Genomic DNA, 18232 nt, shown 5'->3' with positions numbered 1-18232 from the left:
GTTGCCTTCTAACTAGAAAGATTATGCCTTTGCTCTCAGAACAAGAATCGGGCAACCGGACCTCTAGAACGAAGGATTTATGTAGGTAAATGAAAGTGCAATTAATCTAGATGAGAGATGCAATTATCAATCTAAGAAATGAAGAAATATAGTATGCTAAATGAATGCATATTTAAAATCCAAACGATATTACAATGAAAGAAATTAAGCTATGCAAATGTCAGCAAAGTCGGTAGAAATTTCGGCATAAGTTGCTCAAAAAAGTAAAAGAAGGGTGCAACACCGGGACTTCCCGGGAGGTCACCCATCCCAGTACTACTCCGGCCCAAGCGCGCTTAACTGCGGAGTTCTGATGGGATCCGGTGCACTAACGCTGGTATGATCGCACCCGACATCAAACTCTCACACCCTCGTGTTAGCCCATGCATCATAATCCAACCTTGTATAGGACGCGCCTTATGGAGCACTCGGAGCGCACCTTATCGAGCACCCAGAATGCACGGGAGAGTAAAAATCACTTCGACACTGAGAACGCACCTTATCCGGCACTCGGTTTTTTTTAAAAAAAATTTTTCTTTTTATAAATTTATAAATTTAACTGTAGATTTTTCAAAACGTCCTGCACACCACTGTTAAGTTAAGCTACAGATAAATACATAAATAACTACAAAAATCAGAAGAAGAAAAAAAATGCTTCAGAAAACAGCTCGATAAACTGGAACTTGAAAAACTATATTCTGCATTACTGTTGCAAAATTATGTGCGAATTCATGCACAGACCTGCGCAAGAAAAATCGTGTGCATAGCGCGAGAACCCACACAATTACGAACTTTTTTGCTCGAGAAAGTGTAGAGGAAGATGCAAAATCTTCAAGTCTTTGTGCAAAAAAATAGCTTTCTCATGCGAAAATCTGGAAGCTTGTATGGACAAAACAAAAAAAATGCAGAAAATGTATATGTGAAATTGGGGGCCTCTAATCCTCACATACACTTCAACATGGTCATTACCCGCGAGATCATCCCGAAATAAACATTGTATTCTTTATTCGAAAAGTCTAACAAAGCGACATGTTGCCTTCTAACTAGAAAGATTATGCCTTTGCTCTCAGAACAAGAATCGGGCAACCGGACCTCTAGAACGAAGGATTTATGTAGGTAAATGAAAGTGCAATTAATCTAGATGAGAGATGCAATTATCAATCTAAGAAATGAAGAAATATAGTATGCTAAATGAATGCATATTTAAAATCCAAACGATATTACAATGAAAGAAATTAAGCTATGCAAATGTCAGCAAAGTCGGTAGAAATTTCGGCATAAGTTGCTCAAAAAAGTAAAAGAAGGGTGCAACACCGGGACTTCCCGGGAGGTCACCCATCCCAGTACTACTCCGGCCCAAGCGCGCTTAACTGCGGAGTTCTGATGGGATCCGGTGCACTAACGCTGGTATGATCCCACCCGACATCAAACTCTCACACCCTCGTGTTAGCCCATGCATCATAATGCAACCTTGTATAGGACGCGCCTTATGGAGCACTCGGAGCGCACCTTATCGAGCACCCAGAATGCACGGGAGAGTAAAAATCACTTCGACACTGAGAACGCACCTTATCCGGCACTCGGTTTTTTTTAAAAAAAATTTTTCTTTTTATAAATTTATAAATTTAACTGTAGATTTTTCAAAACGTCCTGCACACCACTGTTAAGTTAAGCTACAGATAAATACATAAATAACTACAAAAATCAGAAGAAGAAAAAAAATGCTTCAGAAAACAGCTCGATAAACTGGAACTTGAAAAACTATATTCTGCATTACTGTTGCAAAATTATGTGCGAATTCATGCACAGACCTGCGCAAGAAAAATCGTGTGCATAGCGCGAGAACCCACACAATTACGAACTTTTTTGCTCGAGAAAGTGTAGAGGAAGATGCAAAATCTTCAAGTCTTTGTGCAAAAAAATAGCTTTCTCATGCGAAAATCTGGAAGCTTGTATGGACAAAACAAAAAAAATGCAGAAAATGTATATGTGAAATTGGGGGCCTCTAATCCTCACATACACTTCAACATGGTCATTACCCGCGAGATCATCCCGAAATAAACATTGTATTCTTTATTCGAAAAGTCTAACAAAGCGACATGTTGCCTTCTAACTAGAAAGATTATGCCTTTGCTCTCAGAACAAGAATCGGGCAACCGGACCTCTAGAACGAAGGATTTATGTAGGTAAATGAAAGTGCAATTAATCTAGATGAGAGATGCAATTATCAATCTAAGAAATGAAGAAATATAGTATGCTAAATGAATGCATATTTAAAATCCAAACGATATTACAATGAAAGAAATTAAGCTATGCAAATGTCAGCAAAGTCGGTAGAAATTTCGGCATAAGTTGCTCAAAAAAGTAAAAGAAGGGTGCAACACCGGGACTTCCCGGGAGGTCACCCATCCCAGTACTACTCCGGCCCAAGCGCGCTTAACTGCGGAGTTCTGATGGGATCCGGTGCACTAACGCTGGTATGATCCCACCCGACATCAAACTCTCACACCCTCGTGTTAGCCCATGCATCATAATGCAACCTTGTATAGGACGCGCCTTATGGAGCACTCGGAGCGCACCTTATCGAGCACCCAGAATGCACGGGAGAGTAAAAATCACTTCGACACTGAGAACGCACCTTATCCGGCACTCGGTTTTTTTTTAAAAAAATTTTTCTTTTTATAAATTTATAAATTTAACTGTAGATTTTTCAAAACGTCCTGCACACCACTGTTAAGTTAAGCTACAGATAAATACATAAATAACTACAAAAATCAGAAGAAGAAAAAAAATGCTTCAGAAAACAGCTCGATAAACTGGAACTTGAAAAACTATATTTTGCATTACTGTTGCAAAATTATGTGCGAATTCATGCACAGACCTGCGCAAGAAAAATCGTGTGCATAGCGCGAGAACCCACACAATTACGAACTTTTTTGCTCGAGAAAGTGTAGAGGAAGATGCAAAATCTTCAAGTCTTTGTGCAAAAAAATAGCTTTCTCATGCGAAAATCTGGAAGCTTGTATGGACAAAACAAAAAAAATGCAGAAAATGTATATGTGAAATTGGGGGCCTCTAATCCTCACATACACTTCAACATGGTCATTACCCGCGAGATCATCCCGAAATAAACATTGTATTCTTTATTCGAAAAGTCTAACAAAGCGACATGTTGCCTTCTAACTAGAAAGATTATGCCTTTGCTCTCAGAACAAGAATCGGGCAACCGGACCTCTAGAACGAAGGATTTATGTAGGTAAATGAAAGTGCAATTAATCTAGATGAGAGATGCAATTATCAATCTAAGAAATGAAGAAATATAGTATGCTAAATGAATGCATATTTAAAATCCAAACGATATTACAATGAAAGAAATTAAGCTATGCAAATGTCAGCAAAGTCGGTAGAAATTTCGGCATAAGTTGCTCAAAAAAGTAAGAGAAGGGTGCAACACCGGGACTTCCCGGGAGGTCACCCATCCCAGTACTACTCCGGCCCAAGCGCGCTTAACTGCGGAGTTCTGATGGGATCCGGTGCACTAACGCTGGTATGATCGCACCCGACATCAAACTCTCACACCCTCGTGTTAGCCCATGCATCATAATGCAACCTTGTATAGGACGCGCCTTATGGAGCACTCGGAGCGCACCTTATCGAGCACCCAGAATGCACGGGAGAGTAAAAATCACTTCGACACTGAGAACGCACCTTATCCGGCACTCGGTTTTTTTTATAAAAAATTTTTCTTTTTATAAATTTATAAATTTAACTGTAGATTTTTCAAAACGTCCTGCACACCACTGTTAAGTTAAGCTACAGATAAATACATAAATAACTACAAAAATCAGAAGAAGAAAAAAAATGCTTCAGAAAACAGCTCGATAAACTGGAACTTGAAAAACTATATTCTGCATTACTGTTGCAAAATTATGTGCGAATTCATGCACAGACCTGCGCAAGAAAAATCGTGTGCATAGCGCGAGAACCCACACAATTACGAACTTTTTTGCTCGAGAAAGTGTAGAGGAAGATGCAAAATCTTCAAGTCTTTGTGCAAAAAAATAGCTTTCTCATGCGAAAATCTGGAAGCTTGTATGGACAAAACAAAAAAAATGCAGAAAATGTATATGTGAAATTGGGGGCCTCTAATCCTCACATACACTTCAACATGGTCATTACCCGCGAGATCATCCCGAAATAAACATTGTATTCTTTATTCGAAAAGTCTAACAAAGCGACATGTTGCCTTCTAACTAGAAAGATTATGCCTTTGCTCTCAGAACAAGAATCGGGCAACCGGACCTCTAGAACGAAGGATTTATGTAGGTAAATGAAAGTGCAATTAATCTAGATGAGAGATGCAATTATCAATCTAAGAAATGAAGAAATATAGTATGCTAAATGAATGCATATTTAAAATCCAAACGATATTACAATGAAAGAAATTAAGCTATGCAAATGTCAGCAAAGTCGGTAGAAATTTCGGCATAAGTTGCTCAAAAAAGTAAGAGAAGGGTGCAACACCGGGACTTCCCGGGAGGTCACCCATCCCAGTACTACTCCGGCCCAAGCGCGCTTAACTGCGGAGTTCTGATGGGATCCGGTGCACTAACGCTGGTATGATCGCACCCGACATCAAACTCTCACACCCTCGTGTTAGCCCATGCATCATAATGCAACCTTGTATAGGACGCGCCTTATGGAGCACTCGGAGCGCACCTTATCGAGCACCCAGAATGCACGGGAGAGTAAAAATCACTTCGACACTGAGAACGCACCTTATCCGGCACTCGGTTTTTTTTATAAAAAATTTTTCTTTTTATAAATTTATAAATTTAACTGTAGATTTTTCAAAACGTCCTGCACACCACTGTTAAGTTAAGCTACAGATAAATACATAAATAACTACAAAAATCAGAAGAAGAAAAAAAATGCTTCAGAAAACAGCTCGATAAACTGGAACTTGAAAAACTATATTCTGCATTACTGTTGCAAAATTATGTGCGAATTCATGCACAGACCTGCGCAAGAAAAATCGTGTGCATAGCGCGAGAACCCACACAATTACGAACTTTTTTGCTCGAGAAAGTGTAGAGGAAGATGCAAAATCTTCAAGTCTTTGTGCAAAAAAATAGCTTTCTCATGCGAAAATCTGGAAGCTTGTATGGACAAAACAAAAAAAATGCAGAAAATGTATATGTGAAATTGGGGGCCTCTAATCCTCACATACACTTCAACATGGTCATTACCCGCGAGATCATCCCGAAATAAACATTGTATTCTTTATTCGAAAAGTCTAACAAAGCGACATGTTGCCTTCTAACTAGAAAGATTATGCCTTTGCTCTCAGAACAAGAATCGGGCAACCGGACCTCTAGAACGAAGGATTTATGTAGGTAAATGAAAGTGCAATTAATCTAGATGAGAGATGCAATTATCAATCTAAGAAATGAAGAAATATAGTATGCTAAATGAATGCATATTTAAAATCCAAACGATATTACAATGAAAGAAATTAAGCTATGCAAATGTCAGCAAAGTCGGTAGAAATTTCGGCATAAGTTGCTCAAAAAAGTAAAAGAAGGGTGCAACACCGGGACTTCCCGGGAGGTCACCCATCCCAGTACTACTCCGACCCAAGCGCGCTTAACTGCGGAGTTCTGATGGGATCCGGTGCACTAACGCTGGTATGATCGCACCCGACATCAAACTCTCACACCCTCGTGTTAGCCCATGCATCATAATGCAACCTTGTATAGGACGCGCCTTATGGAGCACTCGGAGCGCACCTTATCGAGCACCCAGAATGCACGGGAGAGTAAAAATCACTTCGACACTGAGAACGCACCTTATCCGGCACTCGGTTTTTTTTATAAAAAATTTTTCTTTTTATAAATTTATAAATTTAACTGTAGATTTTTCAAAACGTCCTGCACACCACTGTTAAGTTAAGCTACAGATAAATACATAAATAACTACAAAAATCAGAAGAAGAAAAAAAATGCTTCAGAAAACAGCTCGATAAACTGGAACTTGAAAAACTATATTCTGCATTACTGTTGCAAAATTATGTGCGAATTCATGCACAGACCTGCGCAAGAAAAATCGTGTGCATAGCGCGAGAACCCACACAATTACGAACTTTTTTGCTCGAGAAAGTGTAGAGGAAGATGCAAAATCTTCAAGTCTTTGTGCAAAAAAATAGCTTTCTCATGCGAAAATCTGGAAGCTTGTATGGACAAAACAAAAAAAATGCAGAAAATGTATATGTGAAATTGGGGGCCTCTAATCCTCACATACACTTCAACATGGTCATTACCCGCGAGATCATCCCGAAATAAACATTGTATTCTTTATTCGAAAAGTCTAACAAAGCGACATGTTGCCTTCTAACTAGAAAGATTATGCCTTTGCTCTCAGAACAAGAATCGGGCAACCGGACCTCTAGAACGAAGGATTTATGTAGGTAAATGAAAGTGCAATTAATCTAGATGAGAGATGCAATTATCAATCTAAGAAATGAAGAAATATAGTATGCTAAATGAATGCATATTTAAAATCCAAACGATATTACAATGAAAGAAATTAAGCTATGCAAATGTCAGCAAAGTCGGTAGAAATTTCGGCATAAGTTGCTCAAAAAAGTAAAAGAAGGGTGCAACACCGGGACTTCCCGGGAGGTCACCCATCCCAGTACTACTCCGGCCCAAGCGCGCTTAACTGCGGAGTTCTGATGGGATCCGGTGCACTAACGCTGGTATGATCGCACCCGACATCAAACTCTCACACCCTCGTGTTAGCCCATGCATCATAATGCAACCTTGTATAGGACGCGCCTTATGGAGCACTCGGAGCGCACCTTATCGAGCACCCAGAATGCACGGGAGAGTAAAAATCACTTCGACACTGAGAACGCACCTTATCCGGCACTCGGTTTTTTTTATAAAAAATTTTTCTTTTTATAAATTTATAAATTTAACTGTAGATTTTTCAAAACGTCCTGCACACCACTGTTAAGTTAAGCTACAGATAAATACATAAATAACTACAAAAATCAGAAGAAGAAAAAAAATGCTTCAGAAAACAGCTCGATAAACTGGAACTTGAAAAACTATATTCTGCATTACTGTTGCAAAATTATGTGCGAATTCATGCACAGACCTGCGCAAGAAAAATCGTGTGCATAGCGCGAGAACCCACACAATTACGAACTTTTTTGCTCGAGAAAGTGTAGAGGAAGATGCAAAATCTTCAAGTCTTTGTGCAAAAAAATAGCTTTCTCATGCGAAAATCTGGAAGCTTGTATGGACAAAACAAAAAAAATGCAGAAAATGTATATGTGAAATTGGGGGCCTCTAATCCTCACATACACTTCAACATGGTCATTACCCGCGAGATCATCCCGAAATAAACATTGTATTCTTTATTCGAAAAGTCTAACAAAGCGACATGTTGCCTTCTAACTAGAAAGATTATGCCTTTGCTCTCAGAACAAGAATCGGGCAACCGGACCTCTAGAACGAAGGATTTATGTAGGTAAATGAAAGTGCAATTAATCTAGATGAGAGATGCAATTATCAATCTAAGAAATGAAGAAATATAGTATGCTAAATGAATGCATATTTAAAATCCAAACGATATTACAATGAAAGAAATTAAGCTATGCAAATGTCAGCAAAGTCGGTAGAAATTTCGGCATAAGTTGCTCAAAAAAGTAAAAGAAGGGTGCAACACCGGGACTTCCCGGGAGGTCACCCATCCCAGTACTACTCCGGCCCAAGCGCGCTTAACTGCGGAGTTCTGATGGGATCCGGTGCACTAACGCTGGTATGATCGCACCCGACATCAAACTCTCACACCCTCGTGTTAGCCCATGCATCATAATGCAACCTTGTATAGGACGCGCCTTATGGAGCACTCGGAGCGCACCTTATCGAGCACCCAGAATGCACGGGAGAGTAAAAATCACTTCGACACTGAGAACGCACCTTATCCGGCACTCGGTTTTTTTTATAAAAAATTTTTCTTTTTATAAATTTATAAATTTAACTGTAGATTTTTCAAAACGTCCTGCACACCACTGTTAAGTTAAGCTACAGATAAATACATAAATAACTACAAAAATCAGAAGAAGAAAAAAAATGCTTCAGAAAACAGCTCGATAAACTGGAACTTGAAAAACTATATTCTGCATTACTGTTGCAAAATTATGTGCGAATTCATGCACAGACCTGCGCAAGAAAAATCGTGTGCATAGCGCGAGAACCCACACAATTACGAACTTTTTTGCTCGAGAAAGTGTAGAGGAAGATGCAAAATCTTCAAGTCTTTGTGCAAAAAAATAGCTTTCTCATGCGAAAATCTGGAAGCTTGTATGGACAAAACAAAAAAAATGCAGAAAATGTATATGTGAAATTGGGGGCCTCTAATCCTCACATACACTTCAACATGGTCATTACCCGCGAGATCATCCCGAAATAAACATTGTATTCTTTATTCGAAAAGTCTAACAAAGCGACATGTTGCCTTCTAACTAGAAAGATTATGCCTTTGCTCTCAGAACAAGAATCGGGCAACCGGACCTCTAGAACGAAGGATTTATGTAGGTAAATGAAAGTGCAATTAATCTAGATGAGAGATGCAATTATCAATCTAAGAAATGAAGAAATATAGTATGCTAAATGAATGCATATTTAAAATCCAAACGATATTACAATGAAAGAAATTAAGCTATGCAAATGTCAGCAAAGTCGGTAGAAATTTCGGCATAAGTTGCTCAAAAAAGTAAAAGAAGGGTGCAACACCGGGACTTCCCGGGAGGTCACCCATCCCAGTACTACTCCGGCCCAAGCGCGCTTAACTGCGGAGTTCTGATGGGATCCGGTGCACTAACGCTGGTATGATCGCACCCGACATCAAACTCTCACACCCTCGTGTTAGCCCATGCATCATAATGCAACCTTGTATAGGACGCGCCTTATGGAGCACTCGGAGCGCACCTTATCGAGCACCCAGAATGCACGGGAGAGTAAAAATCACTTCGACACTGAGAACGCACCTTATCCGGCACTCGGTTTTTTTTATAAAAAATTTTTCTTTTTATAAATTTATAAATTTAACTGTAGATTTTTCAAAACGTCCTGCACACCACTGTTAAGTTAAGCTACAGATAAATACATAAATAACTACAAAAATCAGAAGAAGAAAAAAAATGCTTCAGAAAACAGCTCGATAAACTGGAACTTGAAAAACTATATTCTGCATTACTGTTGCAAAATTATGTGCGAATTCATGCACAGACCTGCGCAAGAAAAATCGTGTGCATAGCGCGAGAACCCACACAATTACGAACTTTTTTGCTCGAGAAAGTGTAGAGGAAGATGCAAAATCTTCAAGTCTTTGTGCAAAAAAATAGCTTTCTCATGCGAAAATCTGGAAGCTTGTATGGACAAAACAAAAAAAATGCAGAAAATGTATATGTGAAATTGGGGGCCTCTAATCCTCACATACACTTCAACATGGTCATTACCCGCGAGATCATCCCGAAATAAACATTGTATTCTTTATTCGAAAAGTCTAACAAAGCGACATGTTGCCTTCTAACTAGAAAGATTATGCCTTTGCTCTCAGAACAAGAATCGGGCAACCGGACCTCTAGAACGAAGGATTTATGTAGGTAAATGAAAGTGCAATTAATCTAGATGAGAGATGCAATTATCAATCTAAGAAATGAAGAAATATAGTATGCTAAATGAATGCATATTTAAAATCCAAACGATATTACAATGAAAGAAATTAAGCTATGCAAATGTCAGCAAAGTCGGTAGAAATTTCGGCATAAGTTGCTCAAAAAAGTAAAAGAAGGGTGCAACACCGGGACTTCCCGGGAGGTCACCCATCCCAGTACTACTCCGGCCCAAGCGCGCTTAACTGCGGAGTTCTGATGGGATCCGGTGCACTAACGCTGGTATGATCGCACCCGACATCAAACTCTCACACCCTCGTGTTAGCCCATGCATCATAATGCAACCTTGTATAGGACGCGCCTTATGGAGCACTCGGAGCGCACCTTATCGAGCACCCAGAATGCACGGGAGAGTAAAAATCACTTCGACACTGAGAACGCACCTTATCCGGCACTCGGTTTTTTTTATAAAAAATTTTTCTTTTTATAAATTTATAAATTTAACTGTAGATTTTTCAAAACGTCCTGCACACCACTGTTAAGTTAAGCTACAGATAAATACATAAATAACTACAAAAATCAGAAGAAGAAAAAAAATGCTTCAGAAAACAGCTCGATAAACTGGAACTTGAAAAACTATATTCTGCATTACTGTTGCAAAATTATGTGCGAATTCATGCACAGACCTGCGCAAGAAAAATCGTGTGCATAGCGCGAGAACCCACACAATTACGAACTTTTTTGCTCGAGAAAGTGTAGAGGAAGATGCAAAATCTTCAAGTCTTTGTGCAAAAAAATAGCTTTCTCATGCGAAAATCTGGAAGCTTGTATGGACAAAACAAAAAAAATGCAGAAAATGTATATGTGAAATTGGGGGCCTCTAATCCTCACATACACTTCAACATGGTCATTACCCGCGAGATCATCCCGAAATAAACATTGTATTCTTTATTCGAAAAGTCTAACAAAGCGACATGTTGCCTTCTAACTAGAAAGATTATGCCTTTGCTCTCAGAACAAGAATCGGGCAACCGGACCTCTAGAACGAAGGATTTATGTAGGTAAATGAAAGTGCAATTAATCTAGATGAGAGATGCAATTATCAATCTAAGAAATGAAGAAATATAGTATGCTAAATGAATGCATATTTAAAATCCAAACGATATTACAATGAAAGAAATTAAGCTATGCAAATGTCAGCAAAGTCGGTAGAAATTTCGGCATAAGTTGCTCAAAAAAGTAAAAGAAGGGTGCAACACCGGGACTTCCCGGGAGGTCACCCATCCCAGTACTACTCCGGCCCAAGCGCGCTTAACTGCGGAGTTCTGATGGGATCCGGTGCACTAACGCTGGTATGATCGCACCCGACATCAAACTCTCACACCCTCGTGTTAGCCCATGCATCATAATGCAACCTTGTATAGGACGCGCCTTATGGAGCACTCGGAGCGCACCTTATCGAGCACCCAGAATGCACGGGAGAGTAAAAATCACTTCGACACTGAGAACGCACCTTATCCGGCACTCGGTTTTTTTTATAAAAAATTTTTCTTTTTATAAATTTATAAATTTAACTGTAGATTTTTCAAAACGTCCTGCACACCACTGTTAAGTTAAGCTACAGATAAATACATAAATAACTACAAAAATCAGAAGAAGAAAAAAAATGCTTCAGAAAACAGCTCGATAAACTGGAACTTGAAAAACTATATTCTGCATTACTGTTGCAAAATTATGTGCGAATTCATGCACAGACCTGCGCAAGAAAAATCGTGTGCATAGCGCGAGAACCCACACAATTACGAACTTTTTTGCTCGAGAAAGTGTAGAGGAAGATGCAAAATCTTCAAGTCTTTGTGCAAAAAAATAGCTTTCTCATGCGAAAATCTGGAAGCTTGTATGGACAAAACAAAAAAAATGCAGAAAATGTATATGTGAAATTGGGGGCCTCTAATCCTCACATACACTTCAACATGGTCATTACCCGCGAGATCATCCCGAAATAAACATTGTATTCTTTATTCGAAAAGTCTAACAAAGCGACATGTTGCCTTCTAACTAGAAAGATTATGCCTTTGCTCTCAGAACAAGAATCGGGCAACCGGACCTCTAGAACGAAGGATTTATGTAGGTAAATGAAAGTGCAATTAATCTAGATGAGAGATGCAATTATCAATCTAAGAAATGAAGAAATATAGTATGCTAAATGAATGCATATTTAAAATCCAAACGATATTACAATGAAAGAAATTAAGCTATGCAAATGTCAGCAAAGTCGGTAGAAATTTCGGCATAAGTTGCTCAAAAAAGTAAAAGAAGGGTGCAACACCGGGACTTCCCGGGAGGTCACCCATCCCAGTACTACTCCGGCCCAAGCGCGCTTAACTGCGGAGTTCTGATGGGATCCGGTGCACTAACGCTGGTATGATCGCACCCGACATCAAACTCTCACACCCTCGTGTTAGCCCATGCATCATAATGCAACCTTGTATAGGACGCGCCTTATGGAGCACTCGGAGCGCACCTTATCGAGCACCCAGAATGCACGGGAGAGTAAAAATCACTTCGACACTGAGAACGCACCTTATCCGGCACTCGGTTTTTTTTATAAAAAATTTTTCTTTTTATAAATTTATAAATTTAACTGTAGATTTTTCAAAACGTCCTGCACACCACTGTTAAGTTAAGCTACAGATAAATACATAAATAACTACAAAAATCAGAAGAAGAAAAAAAATGCTTCAGAAAACAGCTCGATAAACTGGAACTTGAAAAACTATATTCTGCATTACTGTTGCAAAATTATGTGCGAATTCATGCACAGACCTGCGCAAGAAAAATCGTGTGCATAGCGCGAGAACCCACACAATTACGAACTTTTTCGCTCGAGAAAGTGTAGAGGAAGATGCAAAATCTTCAAGTCTTTGTGCAAAAAAATAGCTTTCTCATGCGAAAATCTGGAAGCTTGTATGGACAAAACAAAAAAAATGCAGAAAATGTATATGTGAAATTGGGGGCCTCTAATCCTCACATACACTTCAACATGGTCATTACCCGCGAGATCATCCCGAAATAAACATTGTATTCTTTATTCGAAAAGTCTAACAAAGCGACATGTTGCCTTCTAACTAGAAAGATTATGCCTTTGCTCTCAGAACAAGAATCGGGCAACCGGACCTCTAGAACGAAGGATTTATGTAGGTAAATGAAAGTGCAATTAATCTAGATGAGAGATGCAATTATCAATCTAAGAAATGAAGAAATATAGTATGCTAAATGAATGCATATTTAAAATCCAAACGATATTACAATGAAAGAAATTAAGCTATGCAAATGTCAGCAAAGTCGGTAGAAATTTCGGCATAAGTTGCTCAAAAAAGTAAAAGAAGGGTGCAACACCGGGACTTCCCGGGAGGTCACCCATCCCAGTACTACTCCGGCCCAAGCGCGCTTAACTGCGGAGTTCTGATGGGATCCGGTGCACTAACGCTGGTATGATCGCACCCGACATCAAACTCTCACACCCTCGTGTTAGCCCATGCATCATAATGCAACCTTGTATAGGACGCGCCTTATGGAGCACTCGGAGCGCACCTTATCGAGCACCCAGAATGCACGGGAGAGTAAAAATCACTTCGACACTGAGAACGCACCTTATCCGGCACTCGGTTTTTTTTATAAAAAATTTTTCTTTTTATAAATTTATAAATTTAACTGTAGATTTTTCAAAACGTCCTGCACACCACTGTTAAGTTAAGCTACAGATAAATACATAAATAACTACAAAAATCAGAAGAAGAAAAAACATGCTTCAGAAAACAGCTCGATAAACTGGAACTTGAAAAACTATATTCTGCATTACTGTTGCAAAATTATGTGCGAATTCATGCACAGACCTGCGCAAGAAAAATCGTGTGCATAGCGCGAGAACCCACACAATTACGAACTTTTTCGCTCGAGAAAGTGTAGAGGAAGATGCAAAATCTTCAAGTCTTTGTGCAAAAAAATAGCTTTCTCATGCGAAAATCTGGAAGCTTGTATGGACAAAACAAAAAAAATGCAGAAAATGTATATGTGAAATTGGGGGCCTCTAATCCTCACATACACTTCAACATGGTCATTACCCGCGAGATCATCCCGAAATAAACATTGTATTCTTTATTCGAAAAGTCTAACAAAGCGACATGTTGCCTTCTAACTAGAAAGATTATGCCTTTGCTCTCAGAACAAGAATCGGGCAACCGGACCTCTAGAACGAAGGATTTATGTAGGTAAATGAAAGTGCAATTAATCTAGATGAGAGATGCAATTATCAATCTAAGAAATGAAGAAATATAGTATGCTAAATGAATGCATATTTAAAATCCAAACGATATTACAATGAAAGAAATTAAGCTATGCAAATGTCAGCAAAGTCGGTAGAAATTTCGGCATAAGTTGCTCAAAAAAGTAAAAGAAGGGTGCAACACCGGGACTTCCCGGGAGGTCACCCATCCCAGTACTACTCCGGCCCAAGCGCGCTTAACTGCGGAGTTCTGATGGGATCCGGTGCACTAACGCTGGTATGATCGCACCCGACATCAAACTCTCACACCCTCGTGTTAGCCCATGCATCATAATGCAACCTTGTATAGGACGCGCCTTATGGAGCACTCGGAGCGCACCTTATCGAGCACCCAGAATGCACGGGAGAGTAAAAATCACTTCGACACTGAGAACGCACCTTATCCGGCACTCGGTTTTTTTTATAAAAAATTTTTCTTTTTATAAATTTATAAATTTAACTGTAGATTTTTCAAAACGTCCTGCACACCACTGTTAAGTTAAGCTACAGATAAATACATAAATAACTACAAAAATCAGAAGAAGAAAAAAAATGCTTCAGAAAACAGCTCGATAAACTGGAACTTGAAAAACTATATTCTGCATTACTGTTGCAAAATTATGTGCGAATTCATGCACAGACCTGCGCAAGAAAAATCGTGTGCATAGCGCGAGAACCCACACAATTACGAACTTTTTCGCTCGAGAAAGTGTAGAGGAAGATGCAAAATCTTCAAGTCTTTGTGCAAAAAAATAGCTTTCTCATGCGAAAATCTGGAAGCTTGTATGGACAAAACAAAAAAAATGCAGAAAATGTATATGTGAAATTGGGGGCCTCTAATCCTCACATACACTTCAACATGGTCATTACCCGCGAGATCATCCCGAAATAAACATTGTATTCTTTATTCGAAAAGTCTAACAAAGCGACATGTTGCCTTCTAACTAGAAAGATTATGCCTTTGCTCTCAGAACAAGAATCGGGCAACCGGACCTCTAGAACGAAGGATTTATGTAGGTAAATGAAAGTGCAATTAATCTAGATGAGAGATGCAATTATCAATCTAAGAAATGAAGAAATATAGTATGCTAAATGAATGCATATTTAAAATCCAAACGATATTACAATGAAAGAAATTAAGCTATGCAAATGTCAGCAAAGTCGGTAGAAATTTCGGCATAAGTTGCTCAAAAAAGTAAAAGAAGGGTGCAACACCGGGACTTCCCGGGAGGTCACCCATCCCAGTACTACTCCGGCCCAAGCGCGCTTAACTGCGGAGTTCTGATGGGATCCGGTGCACTAACGCTGGTATGATCGCACCCGACATCAAACTCTCACACCCTCGTGTTAGCCCATGCATCATAATGCAACCTTGTATAGGACGCGCCTTATGGAGCACTCGGAGCGCACCTTATCGAGCACCCAGAATGCACGGGAGAGTAAAAATCACTTCGACACTGAGAACGCACCTTATCCGGCACTCGGTTTTTTTTATAAAAAATTTTTCTTTTTATAAATTTATAAATTTAACTGTAGATTTTTCAAAACGTCCTGCACACCACTGTTAAGTTAAGCTACAGATAAATACATAAATAACTACAAAAATCAGAAGAAGAAAAAAAATGCTTCAGAAAACAGCTCGATAAACTGGAACTTGAAAAACTATATTCTGCATTACTGTTGCAAAATTATGTGCGAATTCATGCACAGACCTGCGCAAGAAAAATCGTGTGCATAGCGCGAGAACCCACACAATTACGAACTTTTTCGCTCGAGAAAGTGTAGAGGAAGATGCAAAATCTTCAAGTCTTTGTGCAAAAAAATAGCTTTCTCATGCGAAAATCTGGAAGCTTGTATGGACAAAACAAAAAAAATGCAGAAAATGTATATGTGAAATTGGGGGCCTCTAATCCTCACATACACTTCAACATGGTCATTACCCGCGAGATCATCCCGAAATAAACATTGTATTCTTTATTCGAAAAGTCTAACAAAGCGACATGTTGCCTTCTAACTAGAAAGATTATGCCTTTGCTCTCAGAACAAGAATCGGGCAACCGGACCTCTAGAACGAAGGATTTATGTAGGTAAATGAAAGTGCAATTAATCTAGATGAGAGATGCAATTATCAATCTAAGAAATGAAGAAATATAGTATGCTAAATGAATGCATATTTAAAATCCAAACGATATTACAATGAAAGAAATTAAGCTATGCAAATGTCAGCAAAGTCGGTAGAAATTTCGGCATAAGTTGCTCAAAAAAGTAAAAGAAGGGTGCAACACCGGGACTTCCCGGGAGGTCACCCATCCCAGTACTACTCCGGCCCAAGCGCGCTTAACTGCGGAGTTCTGATGGGATCCGGTGCACTAACGCTGGTATGATCGCACCCGACATCAAACTCTCACACCCTCGTGTTAGCCCATGCATCATAATGCAACCTTGTATAGGACGCGCCTTATGGAGCACTCGGAGCGCACCTTATCGAGCACCCAGAATGCACGGGAGAGTAAAAATCACTTCGACACTGAGAACGCACCTTATCCGGCACTCGGTTTTTTTTATAAAAAATTTTTCTTTTTATAAATTTATAAATTTAACTGTAGATTTTTCAAAACGTCCTGCACACCACTGTTAAGTTAAGCTACAGATAAATACATAAATAACTACAAAAATCAGAAGAAGAAAAAAAATGCTTCAGAAAACAGCTCGATAAACTGGAACTTGAAAAACTATATTCTGCATTACTGTTGCAAAATTATGTGCGAATTCATGCACAGACCTGCGCAAGAAAAATCGTGTGCATAGCGCGAGAACCCACACAATCACGAACTTTTTCGCTCGAGAAAGTGTAGAGGAAGATGCAAAATCTTCAAGTCTTTGTGCAAAAAAATAGCTTTCTCATGCGAAAATCTGGAAGCTTGTATGGACAAAACAAAAAAAATGCAGAAAATGTATATGTGAAATTGGGGGCCTCTAATCCTCACATACACTTCAACATGGTCATTACCCGCGAGATCATCCCGAAATAAACATTGTATTCTTTATTCGAAAAGTCTAACAAAGCGACATGTTGCCTTCTAACTAGAAAGATTATGCCTTTGCTCTCAGAACAAGAATCGGGCAACCGGACCTCTAGAACGAAGGATTTATGTAGGTAAATGAAAGTGCAATTAATCTAGATGAGAGATGCAATTATCAATCTAAGAAATGAAGAAATATAGTATGCTAAATGAATGCATATTTAAAATCCAAACGATATTACAATGAAAGAAATTAAGCTATGCAAATGTCAGCAAAGTCGGTAGAAATTTCGGCATAAGTTGCTCAAAAAAGTAAAAGAAGGGTGCAACACCGGGACTTCCCGGGAGGTCACCCATCCCAGTACTACTCCGGCCCAAGCGCGCTTAACTGCGGAGTTCTGATGGGATCCGGTGCACTAACGCTGGTATGATCGCACCCGACATCAAACTCTCACACCCTCGTGTTAGCCCATGCATCATAATGCAACCTTGTATAGGACGCGCCTTATGGAGCACTCGGAGTGCACCTTATCGAGCACCCAGAATGCACGGGAGAGTAAAAATCACTTCGACACTGAGAACGCACCTTATCCGGCACTCGGTTTTTTTTATAAAAAATTTTTCTTTTTATAAATTTATAAATTTAACTGTAGATTTTTCAAAACGTCCTGCACACCACTGTTAAGTTAAGCTACAGATAAATACATAAATAACTACAAAAATCAGAAGAAGAAAAAAAATGCTTCAGAAAACAGCTCGATAAACTGGAACTTGAAAAACTATATTCTGCATTACTGTTGCAAAATTATGTGCGAATTCATGCACAGACCTGCGCAAGAAAAATCGTGTGCATAGCGCGAGAACCCACACAATCACGAACTTTTTTGCTCGAGAAAGTGTAGAGGAAGATGCAAAATCTTCAAGTCTTTGTGCAAAAAAATAGCTTTCTCATGCGAAAATCTGGAAGCTTGTATGGACAAAACAAAAAAAATGCAGAAAATGTATATGTGAAATTGGGGGCCTCTAATCCTCACATACACTTCAACATGGTCATTACCCGCGAGATCATCCCGAAATAAACATTGTATTCTTTATTCGAAAAGTCTAACAAAGCGACATGCTGCCTTCTAACTAGAAAGATTATGCCTTTGCTCTCAGAAC

General features: G+C 39.2%; 17 non-coding genes across 17 annotated transcripts; all 17 read right to left on the bottom strand.

The window, feature by feature from the left end:
* Nucleotides 1–271: 271 nt before the first annotated feature.
* LOC149567964 (5S ribosomal RNA) lies at nt 272–390 on the bottom strand. Its single transcript, XR_016363106.1, has one exon. It is a non-coding gene; the product is annotated as a 5S ribosomal RNA (ribosomal RNA).
* A 951-nt stretch (nt 391–1341) lies between these two features.
* Nucleotides 1342–1460, bottom strand: LOC149567963 (5S ribosomal RNA). The gene has a single exon (XR_016363247.1). It is a non-coding gene; the product is annotated as a 5S ribosomal RNA (ribosomal RNA).
* Nucleotides 1461–2411: 951 nt separating this feature from the next.
* On the bottom strand, nt 2412–2530 carry LOC149567962 (5S ribosomal RNA). Its single transcript, XR_016363246.1, has one exon. It is a non-coding gene; the product is annotated as a 5S ribosomal RNA (ribosomal RNA).
* Nucleotides 2531–3481: 951 nt separating this feature from the next.
* On the bottom strand, nt 3482–3600 carry LOC149567961 (5S ribosomal RNA). Its single transcript, XR_016363105.1, has one exon. It is a non-coding gene; the product is annotated as a 5S ribosomal RNA (ribosomal RNA).
* Nucleotides 3601–4551: 951 nt separating this feature from the next.
* LOC149567960 (5S ribosomal RNA) lies at nt 4552–4670 on the bottom strand. Its single transcript, XR_016363104.1, has one exon. It is a non-coding gene; the product is annotated as a 5S ribosomal RNA (ribosomal RNA).
* Nucleotides 4671–5621: 951 nt separating this feature from the next.
* Nucleotides 5622–5740, bottom strand: LOC149567959 (5S ribosomal RNA). The gene has a single exon (XR_016363227.1). It is a non-coding gene; the product is annotated as a 5S ribosomal RNA (ribosomal RNA).
* A 951-nt stretch (nt 5741–6691) lies between these two features.
* LOC149567958 (5S ribosomal RNA) lies at nt 6692–6810 on the bottom strand. Its single transcript, XR_016363103.1, has one exon. It is a non-coding gene; the product is annotated as a 5S ribosomal RNA (ribosomal RNA).
* Nucleotides 6811–7761: 951 nt separating this feature from the next.
* On the bottom strand, nt 7762–7880 carry LOC149567957 (5S ribosomal RNA). The gene has a single exon (XR_016363102.1). It is a non-coding gene; the product is annotated as a 5S ribosomal RNA (ribosomal RNA).
* A 951-nt stretch (nt 7881–8831) lies between these two features.
* LOC149567956 (5S ribosomal RNA) lies at nt 8832–8950 on the bottom strand. Its single transcript, XR_016363101.1, has one exon. It is a non-coding gene; the product is annotated as a 5S ribosomal RNA (ribosomal RNA).
* A 951-nt stretch (nt 8951–9901) lies between these two features.
* On the bottom strand, nt 9902–10020 carry LOC149567955 (5S ribosomal RNA). Its single transcript, XR_016363100.1, has one exon. It is a non-coding gene; the product is annotated as a 5S ribosomal RNA (ribosomal RNA).
* Nucleotides 10021–10971: 951 nt separating this feature from the next.
* LOC149567954 (5S ribosomal RNA) lies at nt 10972–11090 on the bottom strand. Its single transcript, XR_016363099.1, has one exon. It is a non-coding gene; the product is annotated as a 5S ribosomal RNA (ribosomal RNA).
* A 951-nt stretch (nt 11091–12041) lies between these two features.
* On the bottom strand, nt 12042–12160 carry LOC149567953 (5S ribosomal RNA). Its single transcript, XR_016363098.1, has one exon. It is a non-coding gene; the product is annotated as a 5S ribosomal RNA (ribosomal RNA).
* Nucleotides 12161–13111: 951 nt separating this feature from the next.
* On the bottom strand, nt 13112–13230 carry LOC149567952 (5S ribosomal RNA). The gene has a single exon (XR_016363097.1). It is a non-coding gene; the product is annotated as a 5S ribosomal RNA (ribosomal RNA).
* Nucleotides 13231–14181: 951 nt separating this feature from the next.
* Nucleotides 14182–14300, bottom strand: LOC149567951 (5S ribosomal RNA). Its single transcript, XR_016363096.1, has one exon. It is a non-coding gene; the product is annotated as a 5S ribosomal RNA (ribosomal RNA).
* A 951-nt stretch (nt 14301–15251) lies between these two features.
* On the bottom strand, nt 15252–15370 carry LOC149567950 (5S ribosomal RNA). The gene has a single exon (XR_016363095.1). It is a non-coding gene; the product is annotated as a 5S ribosomal RNA (ribosomal RNA).
* A 951-nt stretch (nt 15371–16321) lies between these two features.
* Nucleotides 16322–16440, bottom strand: LOC149567949 (5S ribosomal RNA). The gene has a single exon (XR_016363094.1). It is a non-coding gene; the product is annotated as a 5S ribosomal RNA (ribosomal RNA).
* Nucleotides 16441–17391: 951 nt separating this feature from the next.
* Nucleotides 17392–17510, bottom strand: LOC149567948 (5S ribosomal RNA). Its single transcript, XR_016363093.1, has one exon. It is a non-coding gene; the product is annotated as a 5S ribosomal RNA (ribosomal RNA).
* Between the last annotated feature and the right edge of the window lie 722 nt (nt 17511–18232).

The sequence above is a fragment of the Cupressus sempervirens genome, chromosome 3 (assembly GCF_028749045.1).
Source record: "Cupressus sempervirens isolate cs-2001-9-10 chromosome 3, ASM2874904v1, whole genome shotgun sequence".
Lineage (NCBI taxonomy): Eukaryota > Viridiplantae > Streptophyta > Pinopsida > Cupressales > Cupressaceae > Cupressus > Cupressus sempervirens.
Note: the sequence above shows the minus strand (reverse complement) of the source record. Positions and strands in the feature narration are given on the sequence as shown.